Raw genomic sequence first — 25,170 nt, forward strand, 5'->3', positions numbered from 1 at the left:
ACCTAAAGAAAGAGAAGGGCCACGAAGGGCGTGAAAATGAAGGAGACTCTCGGCCTCGCAACCTAATACTGTCAGGGTCGGAAAAGAACAAGAGTTGAACAAGGAAGGTCAGAAGTGTAGATGAAAATGAGCCTGGAAGAAGTAAGTTTAAGCGATGGCAGGACTCATCTCAGTGCACCATGTTCGCCAACACACGTTCCCAAGTTGAGAGCCCTGGGACCCCTTTTAGTCGCCTCTTACGACAGGCAGGGGATACCATGGCTGGTATTCTACCGCCCCCACCAACAGGGTTAGTAAACAAAGATTTTGCTACTCCATCTCAACAGAGGTTTTTAAGAGCACATGAAATAAAAAAAGTAAAAGGAACAAGGAGAGTTATAGTGTGCAAAAAGCTGTGAATAGTTGACGCTTTAACTCAATCACTTTCAGCAAAGAAATTTCCTTCTCTCACATTATTTCCACTTCTTTTATCCATTTTCATATGTATTGAAGTCACAACAACGAAAATATCAAGTGAGCCTTTTGAACATATGGATTAATAGTCGGTTGTAGTCAAGCTTTAGCCTACTGCTAGGAACAAACCCAAACCAAGAACATATGCTACAGACCAATTCTAACCTCTATTTGTATCAGCTGACTAATGAACTAATATTATAATGAAGATATTTTATTATTTATGTGTAAATCATTATGAAACAGAATTTGGTTAACTAATAATTAATTTTATGAGTTCTAATATTATTTGCTAATAACCAATTAAGGTTCAAATCCCCGACACGGTTGGGAAAAGAACCCTGGACCTCTTGGACCAATGGCCAGCATGCAAACCATTTAATCGCGGAGCTGGATAATTAATAAATAATATTAACCCATGAAGTCTAAAGAAAAACGCGTAAACCCAATAAAATACAGGAGAATAAATACTGCACATTGTTACATTTCCTGAAGGTAGTAAGTGCTAACATTAAGAGTTGCTTGTTTAAAATTATTTCTGGACTGAGAAAACTCCATAGAAAAATACAGCATAAATTTTGTTTATCACCTTGTATTTTTTCAGTAGCGCATCAGCATCCGTACCCGTTGTCCGGCCTTCATTCACTTACCTCTTGAGTACCATCCTATTTATTAAGTTGTTTCATTCCAATAAATGAACTAGTTTTCATATAACACATAATAGCATAATAATCCAATTCACCATGCTTAGGTCTTATGATATCTATCAGTTTCTTCAAGGCTGTTGGGCATTTCTTTAAACCATTTACGTGAAACCTTTGAAAATAATTTCCTAGATCGCAAAAAATTTTAAACCACTAGGGATATGGGTTGATTAGGTCTCCTCTAGGCACACAGTTTTTAATCTGTAGTTGAAGCTAGTACCGATTCTCTTTTTTTTTAACCCGGAATGAAATATACCCTGCCAACATTTTCAACTAGTCCTTATCGCCATTATATCAACTATCTCCAATATTGTGCTGCTCAATAAACTGCTCTGTTAATGAGTCAACTGTATTTCAGGACCAGAAATCGATGGCCTAGAATGAAAACCTCGTATCTCACAAAGTTCTTCCTGTCCATTATTTCCCTTAAGACTGGTCACGCCTCCCAGCCACACATGAATATGCAGTCCATCAGAACAATGTTCGTTGTGTTCTTTATTCCTATGCCGACGTGTGAAGGAAAATGGACCTTACCGTACCGTACTACAGGAACGTATGTCTGCGTGACGTATTTACTAACTCCAAGAGTATAATTTATATAAGGTTCATTTTCCTTTACGCGTCAGCATAGGAAAATAAACCCAACGAACATTGTTCTGATGGACTGCATACCCGAATTTGGCTGGGAGGCGTGACCAGTCTTAAGGGAAATAATGGATAGGAAGAACTTTTTGAGATACGAGGTATTCAATCTAGGCCATCGAAGTACAAGTTTTCTTCGACTGATTCTGCAGTGTGGTTAGTAACAGCGAAGTTCAACTGGTCGAGGTCATCTACAGGTAACGTTGCACACGTTTCCCTATTGCCATTTCCATTTTAATGTCATATGCACGTTTGTTCCGTAACAGGATGTTTTTCTCTGCGAAAATCTTGCGGACAGGGCGTAGTTTTAAAATCGTCCTCAGCCTTTGATCAGAGAAAAGTATGACTCTAAAATATCCTGATTACATTTCGATTCTAGTACATTTTACGTTTCAAATTAATCCCTTCACACTACGTATTAAAACTACACAGCCTACATAAAATTGTAGTAAGTCAGTATTTCCAACAACCCGTGCAGATTAAAACAGGTCGAACGTTTTTTTCAGGACGGTATCTTGTTCCTCTAAACTTGTCCCGTAACCAATTTTGAACTTGTTTATTGGATAGTCAGGTATCTTGTTATTCAGAACATCTCATCCATTTTTAACAGTTTCAACAACTGTACCTCATATTCATCCACAGGCAAATTGTACGGTACATCCTTAGCCACAGTTCCGGAAAGTGTTCACTTCTACCTACTAGCAAATGTTGTTCCTATTTTGTGAGTACATTTTAAGTCGCCAACTTCTTGATACTGCACTAAGCCTACAAAAATGTCGTTTGTAACAGTTTTGCCCGACACAAGCCTGTACCCTTGGTCAAACACATGGATCCTTATCGCGAGGTTATCAATACATGGATTTTTCATGAAAGACTTCTCTGGAATAATTCTTAGATTTAAACGTAACTTCCGGTTAGAACCACGTATCTTAGGTGAAATGTCGTTTCATCAACAAGTTTTACTGTTTCATAAAATAAATCAATAGTGACAGTTTGGTCAAACTGATAGATAATTAGCTGTTTCGATTAAGCAGTTAGACTTACTATCATAACCTGCAAATTTACATGCGTCTTTCTAAACACATTTAACTTTCATCTCGTCAAAGCTCATCACTACCCCCTTTCGAAAATTATCACTCGTAATATTTGCTTGAACCTTTAGTAGGTTGAAAGTGATATCGAAAAGCCCAAGTGTAGTTGTAAATAATGACCACTGCTGTGTTATTGTTGTTTCGATATGTATGTTCAGTCCGTCAACGATGCCGCTGGTGGGATCCTCAACAGCTCTGCCATCAGCTGTCAGAGATGGCCTAGGCTTCACTGAAGAGGCGTGTTAGGAAAATGAGGAGTGAGGTAGTTTCCCGTTGCTTTCCTCACCGAGCCAAAGTTGCTATTATATATCAGTCTGCCAAGCCCACTGAAATGCATGCACCAACCGACGCTATGAGCAACATTTTCACACTATTCATAGCAGGGACTGGGTTCATAAGGAATGGCATTACAAGCATCGCTCATACTAAAGTCACTATCATATCATTGTCAAAACCAAGTATAAGACAGAGACAGATCTATGAAAGTAACAAAGTTGCTCTAGCCTATACCAGAAGACATGGAGCACTGTAAACACTAGGTCCTGCCAACAAAGGCATGTTGCTTCGGTAGGAGAGGGTATTTCAGAGTTTCCCTAACATAAGACAGAGCTTTCTGTCGAGATACACCGAATTGTAACAGCTTTGTCTATATCTTCAAGTGACCAGTTTGCACACTTTATCTGTAGTAAACATTGCTTGTTGTTAACATTTAGAAAACATTTCCTCATATATTTTAAAATTTTCCTCCAATTTTGATTTTCTGTTCGGATTCTCTTCAGATCTTCAGTAAGTAATTTTATTCTTTATTTTCGACTAATTACACTTCCTAGTTCACACTTCAAGGGAAATTTGTCTTTATTTTGGCGTAACTGATCGTTAATTCCTCCTCCCTGAAAAGGGTCATCAAGCTCTCATGATACCTTTATTGAAGAGTTTATTAGCAGTTGTAGAACTCTTTTACAATCTCTCATCTCGACACGAATAATTTTCCGGGAAATTTATTCTGATGCAGAAAGTTTTGGAATACCGTTTATTTCTTCAACACGTCCTTTAGGACAGAAAATATTCCGATTATGTACGAGTATGTGGTATTTTCGAGTTAAAATCATCTTTCCTTTTACAAAATATCCATATTTGTGCACGGTTGGATATTTTGGGTATGTATAAAAGGACAGCTTTTGTTTCTTTGTATTTTTGGAGAAGTTTGTACAGCCTACCACTTCAAAGCGCGGCATATTAACAGCACAAACAAAATATATAAACTGGAATTCACTTCACTCACGCATGAAACACGCTAGTTCACGGCACTTGAAACATTCGAAAACCTCGAAATTAATTGGAAAACAATGTGCAGACCGCCGGTGAATAGCAATGTACCGAACTTCACTGCTTTAAATGAAATCGCTGAGAGTAAAGTGCAGAACAATGTGCATTGTAATGGAGGGAAGGGTCTTCTGACGCCACCACCGCGCCAGGTTACTGCGCACTCTTCTCGTGATGTCGAGATTCCTGCCGTCTTCCTCTTGTTACTGTGCTTACAGTAACTGCTGTGGCATCACAAAGCTCGTACCGCAATGTGCTTGTACTTAAATACCGGTTCTGAGCTGCTTGAAGATCCACACGATGTCAGTCTACTACTAGATGTGTGTCTTGGAACTTTTAACACAACCTGGAGAGAACACTTCATTCACGCGTACAATGTTGTCTCGTGTTCTGTTTTGTCAGTTTGATGGTTTTAATGTAATCTTTTACAGACAGCGTATGACCAGGCAGTTTAATGCACAGTGCATAGAAACGAGCCACACTGACAAGCAAGCTTGGACGTCACCTCAGCTCTAGTGTTCTGGAGTTGTTTACTGGTCGTGAGTTGAATACCTCTAGCTGTGAAGAAGGCAGAATTGCCATATCGTAAATTAAACAACGTAGTGTACGTAACATCTAATTATCAATGAAACTATTAGACATTGGTCGGTTAAATGCAAATGTGCAGAGCATTTTTTTCTACAAAGATAACGCCAGCAAATACCTACTCGCTCATATCAGTAGCCCACAAGAAGTGAGAGTCCATTAGTTTAACAGATTAATCAAATTGCAAGACCTCCTTATCACAAATGAGATTAACCAGGAACATGCTCTAGAGACGTACAGAATCCCTAATATCGTCGCTGCACCGGCAAATCCTCGTATTCCACCATGCTCTTCCTATCCACCATTCTCCTTAAGACCGGTCACGCCTCTCAATCGCATATGGATACGCTGTCCATCAGAAAAATGTTCGTTGTGATTGTTTTCCAATTCTGACGGGTAAACGAAAATGGACCTTATGTGCATTATACTGTAGGAGTGCGTAAGTACACCATGCAAACATACATTCATACAGCGCGGTACAGTACAGTTAGATTTCATTTACACACTGGCATACGAAAATGAACACAACGTAAATTGTTCTGATGGACTGCGCATCCATATGTGGCTGCGAGGCGTGACCAGACTAAGGAGAATAATGGATAGGAAGAGCATTGTGGGATACGAGGTTTTGCCGGTGCAGCGACGATATGATTAACACTTCAATCTGCAATACATCAGAACACGACACAACCACTCAGTATTTTAAACCATATTACACAGAACACAGATTACATTAAGAAATTCACTACGTGAAGAAAATGAACACCGTAGAAACACTACATCCTCACAAGACAGAAAATATGTTGTTTCTGATAGTGGTATAAAGTCGTACCAGCTCAGCAAGTTTCCTGGTGACAGTGGGACAGGAAATGACTAGGATTGGGTACGAAGCAAGCATTGCCTTAATTAAGGTATATTCACCCTATTTTTCTGGTGTGAAAATGGCAAACAAAAGAAAACCATTTTCAGGGTTTCCGATAGTAGGTTTCGAACCCATCATCTCCCCCAAATGCAGTATTTTAGCTACATCAGCCCCAACTACACAGCGAACTGTTTCGGAACAGAACATATTTCGTCGTTTCATCTGAAAAATACGATACTGGTATGTCAATAGTTTCAGCTTAGAATTTAGGCCGATAAAATTCTGTCATCTTAGGTTTAATACGGTGCCATTAACCTCAATCAATTTTCTCTTTATAATAATATGTGGAACAGTTCTATATTTATCCGACTACACTAACACATAGCGGTTTTCTTTGGCACAGCGATGAAGTATAAAATACTGAGAAAAATTGAGTATCGGTACACGATTACATTCAGAACAAGGAATGAAACAGCCAGCCAACAGACACAAAGCTGGTGTTTACAAAGTCAAATTATTCACTGAATAAATCGGTCAAATTTCAAAACGTGGTACAGTACACAGAAAATTATCAGATGCTCAAATACAACACAGAATCTACACTCGGTCTGATGAACTAGGCCCCATAAAACAAGAGTCACCATTAATATGCACTCGCTAACCAGTTACTAGACAGTGGTCACAAATACTTCGCAGAAAAATTTCTTACATATAAGTACACACTCATTCATCTCAAAGTAGCAACTATTTCAGTAAACCCATCTGTTACCATGAACGACCACATCATACACAATTGTCTGTATAACCAAAGTCTTGGAGACGGATACAAGAAGTACAAGAATCATTCCCATTGACGAGGACAACCACACGGAAAGTGGGTGAAAGCGCTTTGACAAAATAATTCGTTCAACGTTATCAGTTATGAAGTCGGAAAATAACTGTACCCACTAAGTAGTGGACCTAAGCAGTGAGGAAAAGTTTTTCCTTTACTATTTGCTATACGCCACACCGACACAGATAGGCCTTATGGCGACGATGAGATAGGAAATGGTTGGGAGTGGGATGGAAGCGGTCGTGGTCTTAATTATTAAGGTACAGTACCAGTGAAGGAAAGATTTATGTTAACACAAATAGGGCACATTCAGTCATTTATATAGTGATGTGTGGTAGCCTATGCTACGGAACTACGTTTTGAAGGTAAGGTTTGTAAATGAACTGTGCTTTTTTTGTCAGCCTCCCTGACGTTTTTTTTCTTCGTACCTTCGCATTCAGTTATTTATTGTTGCCCTTGGGGACAAAAATCTTCACTCTAATAAATATAAAATTGCTTGTTGGGGTCAGACGGTCAACACCTCAACAGTCTGAGCCACTCAGCCCGGCAAAAATATTATTATTATTATTATTATTATTATTATTATTATTATTATTATTATTATTATTATTATTAATATTATTATTATTATTATTAACGCTATTTGCTTTACGTCCCAGTAACTACTTTTTCGGTTTTCGGAGACGCCGAGGTGCCGGAATTTAGTCCCGTTGGAGTTCTTTTACGTGCCAGTAAATCTACCGACACGAGGATGACTTATTTGAGCACCTTCAAATACCACCGGACTGAGCCAGGATCGAAACTGCCACGTTGGGGTCAGAAGGCCAGCGCCTTAACCGTCTGAGCCACTCAGCCCGGCATTATTATTATTATTATTATTATTATTATTATTATTATTATTATTATTATTATTATTATTATTTATACTGCTAACATGACTACAGCGTTTACCAAATTAGTTACTTACATAACTCTCTGTTTCGTAACGGCAAAAATTTGACTATATACACAGCCTGAAGAAAGACTAGTCTAAAATTGTCGTAATATATTATTCCATAAGCCAGAAGTTAAACTCTTAATACACAGCGTCACAGTAATCGAAATGAGATGATACCGAAGGTCATATGACACATATAGTGTTGCTCTCTGTAGCACTTTAATTAACAATGGAGGGTGTTAGAGCAGCGTCTGCCTCCTTCTTCTAAATACGAGGGTATGGCAAGAAGTGAGTTTCCCTGGCTTATTGTTCTGAAACAAATGAACGGAGCTGACTTCAGCTTACGAAGTGTCATACAGAATTCTCTAAAATTTAAATAAGCTTGTGGGTAGAGGTAACGATACCAGTTTCTAACGCTTTAAGCCTTTCAAAGAAAGGCCGGGAATTTGTGAAAGGCAATGGACATTTGGGTCGTCCGTCTTCGTGCACAACTTCCGAAATATTCGCACATGGTGTGTGAAGTTTTACGAAGATTTTTCCAGATGGCCCAGGGAAGACATGAGCTGCTATTGAAAGCTTTAACTCTGCGCCTTGATGGGGTACAGTTGGTCTCCTGAAGGGAAGCAAGGAGATGTGTTGCGGTGATTTAAGGTGTAGAGAATGGTGACAGAGGAGTGGCCATGGCCTATAAAAGGAACTGTCCAGGCATTTTCCTTAGTAAGGAGAAAGGAAGACCACGGGAAGCTATTCTCAGGGCAGCCGATGGTGGGGCCAGTCCACCACCTACCGAATGCAGAGCTCTGTTTCAAGCTATTCCTGCTCTGTGGAAGATGTGAAGCGCAAAGAGCCTGACGTGTGAAAGAATGGGCCAGTTACTACTGTACATTATGACGGTGCGCACTCAAAAACCTCACTCACCGCGAGGGACTTCCTGATAATAAAATATGATACACCGTACGACTTCTATCCCTTCCTAAAAATGAAACTCCGTTTGAACGAACGACATTTTAACTCCATCAAAGACTTCAGATTGGAATCACAGGCGATACTGAACACATTGAAGGAGGAAGATTACCGTGAGTGCTTCCGAAAATTGGAAAACCGCTGTAATTGCTATATTCCAGATCAGGGTGACTGCTTTGAATTCGGTGGTGGAAATGGGGTGTTAACGTCAAATATTAATGTTTTTATGAGCAAATTTGAGAAAATTCTGGGTAACATCTCATATCTGTCGGATAGTTTGTAGACACATCGATGGATTGCGCACAGGTGCACGAGTGGGACACTCAAGTATTGGTACAGGGGCGGTTACTGAAAGTGGTTACGCGAGGATGCTAGAATAGTAGTCCATTTTATGCAGTCCAAATTGTAGAATATTTCAACATTACCCGGAAGACTGTGTCTGTATTATTAAAGAAAGTGGTACCTGTCCAACAAATGTATAAGTTACATCATTAATTTGCAGAGGTTGGAACGCCTGTAAAGAACAAAGAGCGGGGTGAGTGTGCATTAATTCCAGACCCATTCATTAATGTCAGTTTTGTTATTGTATGGGAGAATACACACACAACGCTCATTCAGTTAGACGCGTTCAGTGAAAAGCATCTATCGCCAAGGAAAGGAGGCTTAAGTGATTTATGCCCGAATGTAAATTAATGATACAAAAATACAGCAGTGTTTTTATCATGACCTGTCTTTACCTGTTCACATACAGAATGTTAGGGAAACTTACTTTGTAACTAACCCTCGTATATCTGAATTAATTATTTAATGAACTTAATTGAACGTTTTAATCAATTAATTATTGTTACTCGAACTAGAGATTGAACATTGAACTACTTCACCCTTCTTAAAGATCCACCACGCAGTAATAATATAAGCGTGATCCCATTGGTTTTGGTTGCCTTGGTTTATGTTTTTCCTTTATGACTTCTGAAAGTTGGACGATCACAAAAGCATGGCAGCTTAGTGAGTTCTCGTAAAGTTTGCTTGCTGTATTATGAAGGCAAGTGGCGTATCGTTGTAGCTATATTATTATGTAAATTGTATTGACGCTCCAATAAGTGCAGCGTATAGTAAAAGGGAGTCCTCTACTATGATCTAAGGGACAGGTGAACAGTAAAGTTACAGTATGGGAGGAGTTTCTCAGTATAAAGTGCTTAGAGGAGTTAATGAAATGATCTTCTCTGGATTGCTAATTAATTTCTATACCAGGCCATCTTACATATCTCCACTTATAATTAATTGAACTTCACTTTGGTACGAGACCAAGTTTCATTTTTTCTCGAATTCATACTCTGGAACTAGAGGTACTCTTCGAATTGCTCTTGATGAAATTGGTAATGACAGCAAATAAACACCATCTGATATTCAGAGAACAACGTGATCCATGGGTAAAATTATATCGTTTCTCAACCCCTTTTTTACAGCATCAAAGAAAAGAAGGAGTTTGGCCTTAAGATAACATTTCAGAGAATAACGTTCATGTTAACCAGCGAGCAGAAAATCGCCAAAGGTTTTACTTCCCAGGACAAAAAAAAAACACAGAACGAGTGTCACATCACAAGTACTCAGGATGCAGGCTAACATAAAATTGAAATCTAGATGTAGAAATCCAATCCAGGTTCAACACTGTAAGAATGTGTTTCAGAAATTAAAACTTCTTGAGTACAACCATGACCTTCGATTCAAAACTTCTTGGAGATCATTGAAACTCTGAAGGATTTCCTGATAGTAAAAGGACATGACTAAAATTTTTCAACCCCAAGTTTGCCTGGTGTAGCACCCTGCGACTATTATCTCATCCTTAAAATGAAACTTCGATTGATAGGGAAGCGTTTCAGGAACATTAAATACTTCCAAGTGTAACCACAAGCCGTGCTGAACACATTGAAGCGGGAAGATTTCCGTGAGTGCTTCCAAAAATTGCAAAATTGCTGGAATTTCTCTATTATCTGTGTTATTGTAGTGTTTATGGATTAATACTAAAATTGTTAGCTATTGAAATGCACATATGTCTACGAATATTTAAGATCCAGAAAATATGCCAAATCACCAACGACGAGGCACACCGTCGAGCCGTAGAAGAATATGAAATTTTAACCCTCGCCAAACGTAGGAATGCAACCATTTTGGGTCACTTCTACGGAAATGATAAAAGATAAAATGATAAATGATATTACTGATTCGTAGAAATCAGGATAGAAGCGAAACATGGAGGAAGGCGGAGAAGGTTATTTGCGAAGTATAGTACTGCACCCAAACTGAGCATAAGGCAAAAAGTAGAAAATACATTTAATTATTAATATTTCTACAAAAATATATTCCCTTAAAGTCAAAAAATATCTAATACGCGGTTCGTAGTTTATTTACATGAAAGTTGTACTTGAAATTGTCGCACTCATCCCCTTCAACTCCATCATATTCTCCGTGAGCCTATTCTAAGTACGTAGTAGTTTCACGTCGCTTGGCCTCGGATAGGTAACTCAGCAGAAAATGCATTCTAGTTCTTATTTTGTCATAACTACTTCCTTCTTCGCTGCCGTTTTCATCATGAAATACCACTTGGTATTCTTTTCTTTCGTACAAACTAAACCAAACCAAACTCCATGGCGCAACAGGCCAGAAAGGCCACGGCCTAACAAGCTACCGCTGCTCAGCGCGAAGGCCTCAAGATTACGAGCTGTCGTGTGATCGGCAGGTATTTTCTGTCTTATTGTTGGAATTTTCGTTTCTGTGCACTTAGGCCTATTTATCGAAATGTTCCTCCGTACTACCTTTAATGTGGGCTGTCTGCTGATTTGTGTTTTTTCTTTGGCTGCATTTCTCTCTCCCTCTCTCTCTCTCTCTAGAGCAAGAAACAAAATGGTGTCAGTTTACAACCATCGCTCAATCTTTATGAAATTACAGGCTGGGTTAAGACCTCCATCTTATATTGTTTATGTACTCATTGAAACACATCGTAAAACCTGGGTCTTTTTCTTTGCTGTTTCTACGTCATACCAAAACAGCCAGGTCTTTTGGCGACCATGGGATGGGAAAGACTATGATTGGGAAGGAAGCGATCGTGGTCTTAATTAATGTACAGACTAGTGGGACCGGCATGTGAACTTTATATAGTACTAGCAAGATATCCGTCCTTCGCTGCGGTTTTAAACGGAAAATTATTATTCAATGTTTTACATTTTGGAGAGTCCGATGCCAGCTCAGCCTGTAATATACGCCCTCCGTTTGTACGTCAAACGGTTTTGGGAATGTGATTATTTATTTTTTGATCTAACATTCATTTGAACCCCATAGGGAAGAATTTGAGTGTTTTAACCCTACCATATTTAAAATCTAGGACGTAAAAGCGACAAACCTGTGAAATTTTGATTTTGTACGTCGAACCCTAATGGAGGAATGAATATTTCTTAAGGGGTGAATGTTTTTAAATATATATTAGCATCTAGGATATAGAAGACAACCGTTCATAAAAAATAAGTTATTGCCTGAAACGGGTTGGGAATAATGGATATTGTGTTTTTGAGAGTGAACCACCATCTAAACGCCTTACGGGAGAAATATTTTGAAGTGTACGATATTTTAAACCTAGGACAAAAAAGAAGACCCATCTCGTAAAATTATAACTTTGTACGTCAAACGGGGCCGATGACTTTCGATGATAGGCCCCTTTAAACTACAAGCATCATCATCATCGAAGCAAGCACCGTACGTCAAACGGTTTTATAGGATGAACAATTTCGTTTACGGAGCTAACCTCATTCAACACTTTAGGGGTGGTACGTTAAAAATATTTCCTATTTCACACTTAGGATTTAAAATATACACCGCTATTTGAAATTTTGTCTTCGTACGTTAAACCGTTTTGGAGGAAGAAATTTAAATATATTTGTTTTCAGATCTTAAACCCCATTTAACTCTGAGTGGTAAAATTTGTTTCGAACCTTCTGTTATTTAATACGGTATAATTTGGTATTTTAACTTCATAACTCAAACGGTTTCAAATAAATGCATATTTTTGTCTTCATTCTTCATCCCCAGTCAAAAACCCCTCAGGAGTGTATTTTTTAAGTCCACTTCTTATTCTTATCCTCATAAAAGTAATTCAACTCAGTTTACACACCCCTTAATATGATTCCAACCCCCCCCCCCCCCCGCCACAAATTACGTGTGTCCAAATTTTCAAAAGAGATTCCAAATACCAATTTTCTCGTCTTTAATATCTTAATACATTCCTAATAAAAATAATTCAACCCCTTTTAGACCCCCTTAAGTGATTTTTCCGAAAACTAAAATACGTGTTTCTTTGTTTTAAAGTATGTTCCAAATACCAATTTTCACGTATGTCATATCTTCAGATTTGGAGTTACCAGCACCCTAATAAAAATAATTCAACCCATTTTTCAGTTATCCCTCCCCCCCCTCCTGAAGTTTCCCCCGAAAAATTAAGTACGTGTTATTTTATTTTCAAAAGAGATTAAAAATTACAATTTTCACGTCTGTAATATGTTACGTTTTTGAAATATATTGTTGATACACTAGTTTTAAGAGTTCAACGAATTTTTCACTCCTGTTTACCCCCTATTGAATAGATTTCCCAAAAACAAAAAATACGTGTTTCTTTATTTTTAAAGGAGATTCCAAATACCAATTTTCATGACTGTAAAATCTTCAGTTTTGAGATATAAGTAATCTCATAAAAGGTATTAACCCATTTTTCAATTTTTCACCCCCCTTAAGAGGATTTTCCGAAATTAAATTATACGTGTTTCCATACTTTTAAAGAAGATTCCTAATACCAATTTTCACGTCTTGAAACTGTTAAGTTTTGACGTATAGATACATTCATTTAAAAACTCACTCCCATTTTCACCCCCTTAGCGACGGAATATCCTGAAATCCTCCCTTAGTGTGCACGTAAATTGTAATATAAATGTATCCTCAAAATTTCACTTCATTATGTACAGTAGTTTTGGCTCGACGATGATGAATCAGTCAGTCAGTCAGTGCATGTCATTTTATACACTGTATATACATTATGGCACCTAATCACGGGTTACAATGAAGATGACCAAGAAGCAAACCTTAGCTCATCAAAATGCAACTGTTTCCCTTTATCTTGTAGGTAAACACGTCCAATCGCTTAATGCAAACATTAACGTGAAGGTAGACCGGAGAGAAAGAATTACCAAACTCTGCCCGTAGATAGCAGCACCATTAGATGAGGTAATTACAGATGACTATTAACCCTGAGAGACCACAATGAACGGATATCCCCTGTTCGCAACCGTCTGAAAAGAATTGTGACAGGAACTCCGGATTTGAAATATGATATTATGATTCAATTGTCACAGAATCAAGATAGTTCACAGTTTAAGTAAGATTTAAATGTCCCCGCAATGTATAATTGATAACCAAAGTATGGGTAATATTCGTAGGGAAATTAATATGACGGTATTTAGTGTTCAGTAGAGGACGTGGAATTATAATAGGTGAAAACTTCTTGTTTGTTAATCCTTACTACGTCAATAAATGGAGGTGTGGCAGGATTCTGAAACGAGATTCATTTTGTAATGTTCTTTATTTGGTGAGTTAATTTACAGTCTACCGAGTGAGTTGGCGGTGCGGTTAGCGAAACGCAGCTGTGGGCTTGCATTCGGGCGATTGTGAGTTCGAACCACATTGTCGGCAGCCCTGAAGAGGTTTTCCATAGTTTCCCATTTTCATCCCAGACAAGTGCTGGGGCGGTACCTTAATTGAGGCCACGGCCGCTTTCTTCTCACTCCCGACCATTTCCCATCCCATTGTAGCTGTACATCCTGTCTGTGTCGGTGCGACGTAAAGCCAATTGAAAAAAATAATTAAAAACTGTCCTACAACGTATAATGTTTAGACTGACTCAACTGTGAGTTCATGAAATGCATGAAATGTAGTCTTCGTAGTGAACACCGCTTAAAAAGATGATAATAATAATAATAATAATAAGAAGAAGAAGAAGAAGAAGAAGTACAACGCGTCAACACTAGCTATCGACATGTTACAATGTATATAACTTTTGTCATCCCAGTTATATTGGCGGTATAAGACATATCTATGTCGGTGCGACGTAAAACAAATAGTCGTTATATGGGCGGTGAACACAGGTCTCCTGTTCTCCCAACGACGAGTTAAAATGGATTTCATCTGTCGCGCTTTCTTCTAGTCCCGAGTAATGTCTGACATTGCATTTTTTTGTTCAACAGCGGGTGGAATCATTGGCAGTGTGCTGTGATGATGGTATAACTGTTAATCTTTGTAATCCGACAATAGGATCTACTTCCCCTTCGTCATGTCCAGCTCCATGGCTAAATGGTTAGCATGCTTGGCTTTGGTCCAAGGGGTCCCGTGTTCGATACCCGGCCGGGTTGGGCATTTTGTCTGTCATTGGTTAATTCCTATCATTCTGGAGCTGGGTGTTTGTGCTGTCGTCAGCACTAGAATTCATCTTTCGTAGAGCCTCATAACCACAGACGTGCAGGTCGCCTATATGGTGTCAACTTGAAAGACGTGCATCAGGCATTTCTGGAGGCTATACGCCATTAAATTAACTCTTTGTTATCACTGCAATCGGCCTCGTCTCGGAACTCGGCGATTATTCAACAAACATTACCGTGTTCCAAATAATAGTATTTTGATATTGAGTAGAATGATGCTATTTTTTGCTAGTTGCTTTACGTCGCACCGACACAGATAGGTCTTATGGCGACGATGGGACAGGGAAGGGCTAGGAGTGGGAAGGAAGCGGCCGTGGCCTTAATAGAGGTACAGCCCCAGCATTTGCCTGGTGTGAAAATGGGAAACCACGGAGAACCATTTTCAGGGGTGGCGACAGTGGGGTTCGAACCTACTATCTCCCGAATACTGGACACGGGCAGCACTTAAGCGACTGCAGCTATCGAGCTCGGTAGTAGAATGATGAAGAAATATATTGAATTGTGTTGGAAAGCACCTCACAGAATGGAGGTACTGAACATTTTCAGTAACTGTACTAATGCTAATCCGTCATCGATAAATTCTCAGATATATCCGGTCATGTCTCAAGTTTCTCATATATATTCACGGATGGAATCCGATACCAGATACACAGCTATCGCTGTTTCGACATTATGGCTGTACGTTACTTCACTGTAATCAGTACGTGACCTAAGTAGTCCCCATCGATGACTCACAATATAGATTCCTAAAGCTCAACAAATAAACTGCGCATCCCTTCCCCCTCTTCCGTGCTTATAAAACACAGAAACGCGTTTAAAATACGCCATACAATTCTAGAGGATATAATGTTCTCTGAGAGAATGACCCATTCATAGAAGTACTTAATTACTTCGAGCTAGACGCATTCCAGTCTGAAGAACGTCCGTGTCTCAAGTGGATGAATATTATAACAGAACTATGAATATAGAGCGAGTCTCGAAATTAAACTGGAATATGAATCACAAAATTTAATGTACATTCGAAATATAAATGTATTCATTATTTCAAGTCTATGTTTACATTGAGTTACACAACATTAAATAAATGTAAAAAAGAAAAGTATTAAGAAGAGATTTGTCGCTTACAGAATAGCATCTGTAACTGAATGTTAAATTGAACAAGGGTGTAAGGCTTGTGATCTGAGGAACGTTGCTCGTGGACAAAAATACTAGATCACTTATTAGGAACGGGAATGACCTCGTGATGGACGTGAGCAAATACTTAGTTTTGAGACTCACGAAGACCCCGAAGGAATAGAGGACGAAGTACAGCAAAGTGAGTATCAACATAAAGATTCACAGGAGGTCGGTCAATAATTACACTTATTTACATAATGTTTGTGAGGAAAGCAACGGGAAACTACCTCACTCATTCCCCTAGTACGCCTCTTCAGTGATGCCTAGGCCAAATGTGACAGCTGATGGCAGAGCTGTTGAGGATCCCACCAGCGGAATCGCTGACGGACTGAACATACATACATACATACATACTGTACCAGTAAAAGAGCCCGACTCTCAGATTAAATTTTAAAGTAGCATGACTATAGTTCTCAGGGCGAAAAACTGGATTAATTGTAGCTAGGGCTCGGTACAGGAGGTAGGGTCCTATCTACAGAAAAGCTTTGACTCTGATTGCACAAGAGTTTATTCAAATAAGTCATGAATTTGCACATCACCTCTAAGTAGAAATGGATTGTCTTCCTCGTATACCAATAGTATGGCTCGGGTTCTCCAGCTCACCAAGCCAAGCTGGTTGAAGCACGTTCCAGAAGACTCCAGGGATTCCAGGGACTCCAGATACTCCAGACAGAGGCAGCTGGACTGTCTGGATTGACGGCAAGTAGAGATGTCTCGAACTCTGAGGCCCGGGTTGAACCCCGGTGATCCAGGCGATGTTGTAGATAGGCATGTACAACCTCAGCCCAATGAGACTGAGAGGATTGATGTTCCCAAGGTCACTAGTAGCACTGAGTCCATGAAAACCTTGGATGATCAACTTATAAGTAGAGTTCTTGATAATTGTACATCAAGACTTCCAACACTCCTAAAACGATATGAGTGGTATTAATAATTTTAGAGTTCATCACTAGGAAAATCCTCGTCCCTGAATAACTTTTGGCAACGAAAAATACAAGTCCCTTCTTGTGAAATTATAGTTAAACTCAAAGTTCATTACTGGCGAAGGTGCAAGTCTTTGCCTAAACTCGAATGAAAAACACAAGTCCATTCACTTGGAAGTTTGAATATATTTAAAGTTAATCACTGGTGAAATTCATAAAGTCTTTGAGTGACCACTGACGGAAACACAAGTCCTTCCACATAAGTAAATTCACTGACGAAATTCACTGGCAAATGTACAAGTCTGTAAGTGAAATCCTAACTTCGTTTAAAGCCGTTGGAAAGTTAAAGTTCATTACTAGCAATGTTAATCAATCACTGTCTATTAGAAGGATGAGTTCCTCAACAGTCGCAAATATTCCACGTAAATAATACAAGTCCATTCACTGATCACGTAGAAAAGTTCTGGTCTCGAACACATGAAAATAATACAAGTCCATTCAGTGAACACTTAGAAAAATTCCAGCTTCGAAGACGCGTAAATAATACAAGTCCAAACACTTAGAAAAGTTTCAGTCTCGAAGGCACGTAAATAATACAAGTCCATTTAATTGACACTTAGAAGAATTCTGGTCTCGAACCCATGTAAATAATACAAGTCCATTTAATTAACACTTGTAAATATTCTAAGTTCAATTACGAAGACTTAGAACATTTTCTACAACACTCGTAGTCTTATGAGTCCACTTTATAGTACTTGGAAGAATCGTCTTCCCACACTTGTAGAATGACAGAGTTCCACGATGATAGTAGCAGCAAGAGTGTCCCCGCTGACTACTCAGCTGAGACTGTGTGAATAGGCTACAGTAGGTCCTCCTTTTATTCGATTCGCGACGTCTACGTCATAATACGGTTTGATTGAATATCTTCCGAATCCCTCGATGGATTTGCTTGAAGCTCGAGCATTGGGACGTTTAGGTGATCCCAAACAAGATGACATATCGCTCGACTCGCTAGCATCATTATTATAGAAATTTCAAAATTTTCTCCATCGAACTCTCTAGAACAAGTGACGTGGAATCCAGAAAATACCAGTCAAGGCTGGTAACACGTGTTGAGACGAGCGGGTGGTCTAGCTAGCCCCTGTGGCTACGTCACAGCTCACAGTCGTCATACACTCGCTAGCTGGTCCTCGCTGCTGGTAAACTAACCAGGCGCTCTCGGAACATTACGCGTGGTAAACAAACGTAACTTATGCTCAAAAAATACTTATGTACAGGTCGTAACCGGTACAATACATGATGTTTAATGTTTCTAGTGCAGTTTTTCAAGTTGATTTCAAATCTGGAATCCACTTTGCGCTATCATGTCAGATTTTGGAACTGTTGACAAAGTTCTATTTTTAATGGAACAGCGTTGTTTTCATTGCTTTTTGTTGTTTTCCTTGTAAATCCGAATGTCTTTATTTGGTTGTTTTTATTGTCGGTGACAGGTGACAATGTGGGATCCCAAATTTGCATAAATTCACCAAATATGTTTTGATACGTGTGCGACTGTGGAAAAATCCAATCCAATATGTGCCATGTGTTTCATTTGCATGAAACGTAGCTGAAGCCATATTTATTAGTACTCCATGTATCAATCAGTGCTCTAGTAAAACTTCCGTCTATAAGTTGTTTTCCCTGATACAACATTCAACAAATGTAAATGGTTGATGTGTATCTCAAGAACGCTGGGTTATGGAGAAAAATGGTTTGCATATTTTGAATCAACATATTTCAGTTGTCTTAGAACGCGTGTTGGATACCAAGATACCCACCGACATTCATTTTCTGTTGATCAGTGTTATTATCCGCACTCAGATTACATTGCCTGTTAGTGTACTGCATTACCTTAGTGGACCATGAATAATTTAGCTTCTTTCAACTAGCCACAACAGGGCATCATTCTGCTTCATTAAAATGATGTGTTAGATTTAAACTGTGTACTCCACCAAGGCCACAGAGAGATCAGATATACAACATTGGTAAAGCAGTCCGCGCAAGTTGATATTAATGTGGTAACGTGTCTACTTAGTATCTGCTATGACAAGACGGGTTATGGAATCCAAACCACATGGAGGGTTTAATATCTGCTAAGCCTCTAGCATTGATTAATGTATTGAGGTACATCATTGGTTCGAATATCATGGCTTAATATGAGTCCTCGAAAGAAAAAAATGCAGCAAATGGCATGAAGTTTATCTTCCAGTGATCTTGAGGTGCAATGGACACTTGGTAGCGAGAACCTACGGACATGTTCACACACAATAGACTCAAAATACTATAGCATTTAGAAACGTGTTGTGTCAACCCTGGAAATTTGGTAGTGTTCATAAACAAATAAAGCGGTGCTCACAACACCTTGCCAATTAGTAATCGTGGAATGGTGTGTAGTGTGGCTTTGCAGTCAAACTATATTAAACAAATAACCGTTTAAAGGTCGCGGTAGGGAATTTTGGTGCAAGTTCAATAAAGGGTGGCATGATCGGGATATCAACACACGCAAATACGCAAGCATAATTGTTTACTACAGACTGACAACACCTGGTTCGAACAAGAAGTAGCAACGCATACGCAGCACGAATAGCGTTTGCAGATGTATAACAATCGTTTTGCAACCGTGTCACTTCTAGGAACGATGGCATTGCACGGCTTCCAAGATCACCTGGCCTTACAATATGGTCTGCAATATCTGAAGCCACCTTTTTCCAATTCCGACTCAATAAATGTTGACTTTTAAGTTCTTCAATCTGCCGAAACCAATTTTGAGTAATAAATTTATAAACTACCCGAAAAGGAAAGCTAATGCTGATATTATTATATTTGACAAATAAACATCTTAATTAAAATAATATGACAGGTTTCATTCTTGAAAGAACATCATCATATTCTATCAAATCGCACTCAAATATTTAGAAAAGTGTACACATCTACGTTTATTTCTGCTTAAATATTTATGAAATTGTAGTCTGTAAGTTATCCTTAATTAAGTCCTCTTTGGTTTCCATCCAAGCATGGAATGCGATGTATTTGAAAATCGTTGATCCGTCATTGGCGCGAGTCCAACTGGATATACAATCCGGTGACCTTTCGATACGCCACACATCCTGCCCTGGCTAGGTCAATGTTAAGGAGTATTTTTATTAGGCGTTTTGTATTTAGTGCTCCCTTTATTATTATTATTATTATTATTATTATTATTATTATTATTATTATTATTATTATTATTATTATTATTACCTACGTATTAAATTTTTGTAATTATAAACATGCAAAGGTTCTTAGTGAGGATATAACGGGCTGCCTACTATACCGGCAATTATCCGTTATGCCATTTTTCGCTTACTTCGACTCTTTTGGAGTAGCACTTGTAGTTTATTATTTTTCTTGCTGTCTGAAAGTATGCGATTTATATTTTCTATGTCATCTTAGGAGCTAGGTTTAACGGACCTGTACCTGTTACGACAGAAGAACAGAAAGTAATAATATGAGATGAAATCGCTAGGATTGCCCTTGAATTTTGCATCGTGCCATGAATAATGACATTTACAGACAGGTGAGTTTATCTTCTGTTATATTCTTACACATTGCTAATTTCTCTCCAGAACGGAAGAATTATTTACTGGCGAATCATAACCCCTAGTAAATTATTGTTCAAATGGATTTGCTACACTACATGTAGGCAGGAAGGCAAGGAGGGATGGGATAGCCATCCCACTAGGGGAATTCTGTACTGCATGACGTTGTAACCTATCTGTTACAGCAGAGAAACATGAAATAGTGGAACGTATCACAGCGATTTCAAGGTTGAGTTTTACTTCTCTTTCCTGTTACATGGTGAAAACCACGTCCATATTTCGTTGCCGAAATTCAGTAAGCGCTTTTAATTTACTTTAAAGTGAATATTTCAAGTAATTTATTTTCCTAGCAGTCCAAAATAAAGCTTGGCAATAGTAATGATCATAATAATAATAGAATTGTCATTTATTTTTACTGTCTTTGTAGAATATTTTTCTGTACCTCATTCTAAAGCAATTCAGAACTCTTAAAACTAAATGAAAACACGGAAATTGAAAATGTGCAACCTGAATAATTAATCACTCTCTACATCCCTGCTTCAAAGCTAAGGGGAGTACGAAACTCATTTTAACTGAATATATCAGGTAATCATGAATGAGCTAAAATTGGTCATGGTGGCAAGGAAGGTGACATCGTACGGTCAGGCAGAAGGAAATTCATATAAACGTTAGACCTAATTTAAATAATAACCTAGCCTCTTATATATTTGTAATTTATTTTATGATGGTATTAACATATCTTGGCTGAAGTGCAAATGCCACGGTCTTGGATTTGGAGGGTCTCGAATTCGATTCATGGCTTTGCTGGGGTTTAACTGCGTCTGGTAAATTCATCTCACTAGAAGACTAGGTGTTTGTGTTTGTCTTAATGTACTCCTCTTTATTTATACACAACACGCCAAACTGGCAACCACTAAAGAAGCACACTGTAGAACATACATCCCTCTGCAGAGGATTAGCGACAGGAAGGGCATTCAGCTGTAAAACAGCGTCAAATCCTTCTCTATAGCACGTATTACACTTGCGACCCAACAGTGTGTAGTAGAAAGTGACAGAGGAGGAAGAATAAGAAGAAGATTGTTGGCATTTAGAAATTAATTGTAGAGTTAACGAGTGTAGTTTTAGTGTTCATAATACAGGGTGAAGCGAAATTCGCGCACTCGGGCGTCGCAGCGCGATTCCTCACATCCCAGCAATAAAAACATATCTCACAAAAGTTCGTCCTGCGAGTATATCCGCCAGAAAAAGGACGTTGAAGAGTGGCAATCTGGCAACACTGTAACCACATATAGGGTAACTACCTCTGTCAGCACACGTTAGTCGTGCTGTACGGTTGGTGCAGTGGATAGAGTTTTGAGTTAGCATGCAGGAGGTCGAGGGTTCGATCCTGGGTTGAGGCGCATATTTTTATTTCCTAATTTCCATCGGACATTACATACTGTAATACAGTAAGACACCGTTTCTTAGGTCACATGTATCCTACATTTATAAAATTTTGGAACGCTGAACACGTTATAACGCATCTAGTAGATGAAGTGGTGGGAATATATTCACGCCCACAACGTGGAAAGGGAGTCTTTCAAAGCTGACCAATGAAAACGAATGTTTTCTTGCATTTCTAGGATCGTAGTGTGTAAGTGCAAATGGTTTCTAGAGGAGCCGCTGCAATCGCTGTTGACGATTAAGACGCCAGATACCACACCACCTGGGCTACATTTACGAAATAAAAAACATACTCCTCAACCCAGGACCTACCCCTCGACCTTCTGCATGCTAACCCAAAACTCTACCCACTGCAACAACTGTGCAGTACGACTAACGTGTGCTGATAGAGGTGGTTACCCTACATGTGCTTACAGTGTTGCCAGATTGCCACTCTTAAACTTCCTTTTTCTGCCGGATATACTCGCAGGACGAACTTTTGTGAGAGATATCTTTTTATTGCTGGCATGTGAGGAGTCGCGTGTGACTCCAGAGTGCGTGAATTTCGCTTCATCCTGTATAATATTTTCATTCAATATGAATATCCGCAGTGGAATTAAAAATATTTATCAGAAATATAGATTTTTTTTACTAGCAAATCGTGCCCGTCGTCGCTATTTTGATCAGTCTTTGACTTGTAAATTGTCATTTACATGTCACTGGAAACAAAATTGGTTTAGTTAAATGGCCTCATCTTCGGAACATTAAATAATGCAAGATTAAATAATGCAAAATCAAGGGCTCTTGTGGAAACAGATAAAACAAAGGAATTGATCAACACTGTAGAAAAGAGGAAAACCAAAATCCTTGGCCACACACTTTGACATAACACATTCCTCACGACTGTGCTGGGAGGAAATGTTCTGGGTAAGAAGACCGAGGAAGAAGTATCTGGATTCCGTGATGGACATGCTTAATTTGAAAAAAATATGTTGGCCTGAAGCGCTCAGCAGAGGAGAGACAAATATGGGTACAGCAAAAAGGTCTTGCCTTTAGGATCTGAATACATGAATGAAATCAAAATAGGTCGTCTTTTTATTTTTGTATTAATTTTTTTCTAGTAGTTCAACTTCGTACCAACACATCGAAGGTTTTCGGCGACGTAAGAATGGGAAAGTGATAGGACTGGAATGGTTCCGGCTTTGGCCTCAATTAGGACACAGGCCCAGCATTTGCCTGGTATGAAAATGGGAAACCACGGAAAGTCTGTTTTAGGGCTGCCGACGATGAGATTCGAACCCACTGTTTCCCGAAAGCAAACTCGTATGGGCAACTAGACTGGTCAAAACAGATTCATTTGAGAAATGGATGTCTCACACATACCCATACCTAATTACAGGCCAATAGGCCTAGTCCCGGTAACAGCACAACTCTCAACTGACGAGTTACCAGGAATGCATACTTTTACACGTTCAAGTGGAATTTCCGTAAAATCCACTAGAGTTCCACAGAAAATTTTAATTGAATGAGGTGGGATTCGTCGGTAATAGAAATAATTGTTTACAGGTTATTATTTCTACGACCTATAACATATTTGGAAGTTCAGTACATTCACAAATGTTAATACTGTACCATCAAAACATTTTGTTAATAATTTTGCAAATTAGATCTTTCCCATGCCGGGATGAGTGACTCAGGCGGTTTAGGCGCTGACTTTCTGACTCCAACTTGGCAGGTTCGATCCTGACTCAGTCCGGTGGTATTTGAAGGTGGTCAAACACGTCAGTAAATCGGTAAATTTACTGGCACGTAAAAATACTCCTGCGGAACAAATTTCCAGCACGTCAGCTTCTACGAAGAAAACCGTCAAAAGTGGTTAGTTGAACGTAAAACCAATAACATGAATTATTATGAGCTCTTTTCAGGAAAATATTTTGAAGAAAATACAGTCATATGACAATTACCTTTGGGAATGTTCGTGCAGATCTCACGATATCATCTCAAGCTGCTTAGGCGCGATGTCATTTCAAATATCTCAGGACAGGTGTGTGTGTGTGTGTGTGTGTGTGTGTGTGTGTGTGTGTGAGACAGTTTTATAAGAGGACAGAAATGCTGGTTGGATTTCAAAGTAGGTAAATAAAGTAGGTGATCGCTCTATGTATAATTACTACGATGATTATCCTTATTAATCAAAAGAGTATGTTATTCTGCTCCTCATTCTGCAGCCTTTAAACGATTATATCAAATCATATTTACCACGCTGTGACCTATGTTTCATTCCAGACTCTGGCTGGAATTTAAGACCAGTCTTAAGAACAAGGACACGGTAAAAGATGTCCTAGGTAACTCAATATAGAGACGAAGTACGCACTCAGGGGCAGTTGACAGCCTAGCGCATGGCTGTGTAGGTGGGCAACTCAGAAGTGTCCTCCTCCTCACTGCTGGCATGGAAACAAGCATTCCTCCTCTGTTGATGTAGTAGAGACTGCAACCTTCCACCTGCCCGTCCTCTACGCAGTGAGGGGCAGAGGATAGTTGTGTTCACTCGTGTTTCTGTTATTTCTCTAAAATTTTCTGAGTTCTTGATAATTTGGTCATTATTAACCTTTTATACAGGAAAAGGTACAGTCGAATTTTCAATAACTGTTCTTGTTAGTAAGCAAAACTTACTTGTCCATGCGCCTGGCTTAGCGCCTCAGATAGTAGATCGCAGGCTTTTTGAGCCCAAATCGGCGAGCTCGTTCCTGACTCAGCTGAATACCTGAATGGTGCTCAAATAATCAAAACCTCGTTTCGACGTATTTACCGGTAAGTGAAAGAAAAACTGTGTGTAAAAATTATTATTATCGTTATTATTATTAATTACGCATACAGATGGAAAATCACCTCTAAAGACACTAGGGCTGATCAGCATTTAGTAGTTAGTTTCTACAATGAGGAGGTAAAGGAGAAGTAAGGAATGAACTCGATGTATGAAGGTGTACGAATAAACCGGCTTCTGTTGTGGGGTCATGTGTGGTAAATGTAGGAGGGTAGGTTACCTATGAGAATAATAGTGTCGGCCATGGAGGGTAAGAGAAATACAGAGAGGCCAAGGCGACGTTGTTTAGACTCATTTTTAACGATTT

This window comes from Anabrus simplex, chromosome 2 (genome assembly GCF_040414725.1).
Source record: "Anabrus simplex isolate iqAnaSimp1 chromosome 2, ASM4041472v1, whole genome shotgun sequence".
Taxonomy (NCBI): domain Eukaryota; kingdom Metazoa; phylum Arthropoda; class Insecta; order Orthoptera; family Tettigoniidae; genus Anabrus; species Anabrus simplex.